The sequence below is a fragment of the Euprymna scolopes genome, chromosome 21 (genome assembly GCF_053919585.1).
Source record: "Euprymna scolopes isolate OS-2025 chromosome 21, ASM5391958v1, whole genome shotgun sequence".
Taxonomy (NCBI): domain Eukaryota; kingdom Metazoa; phylum Mollusca; class Cephalopoda; order Sepiida; family Sepiolidae; genus Euprymna; species Euprymna scolopes.
This window is the reverse complement of record NC_136502.1, coordinates 42942234-42942771: the sequence shown is the minus strand read 5'-3', so window position 1 is coordinate 42942771 and position 538 is coordinate 42942234.

Sequence of the window (538 nt, the reverse complement as noted above, 5' to 3'; positions counted from 1 at the left end):
TCAGCGGTTGTGTTTTGAAATCTTGCAACCGTGCGTAGGCAACGCGAGAATAACCTAAAGGTTATGAGTTCCATATAGAAACGTTGATTACATTTGAATAAAAATGAAATACCCATCAAGTGCGCTTAAAAGGCAAATCACAACGTAATATTAGGAAAATAAACAAATATTTTATTTGTTTGAAATTTATAACATAAATATATTTCAGAGCTACACTCCATCCTCAGTATGCTGTTTTCTTTCTTCTTTCTTTTTCTTCTTTCTTGCCATGTTTTAAAGTTGGGTATATATATATATATATATATATATATATATTTTTTTTTTTACACAGTGATCACCATTTATCAAGGCACGGAAGCTACTCAAGGATAAGAGTTATTGCAAGTACATTACGTTAGTGTGGAGATTTGATGAAGTGTTTACTTAAGGGGGCGGTTCATTAGGAATTTGTTAACGTTGGACTTGAAGACATCCAAGTTGTAGTCCGGTGGGAAGCAGGCAAACGGAACAATATATATATATATTTGTTTTTTTTTTT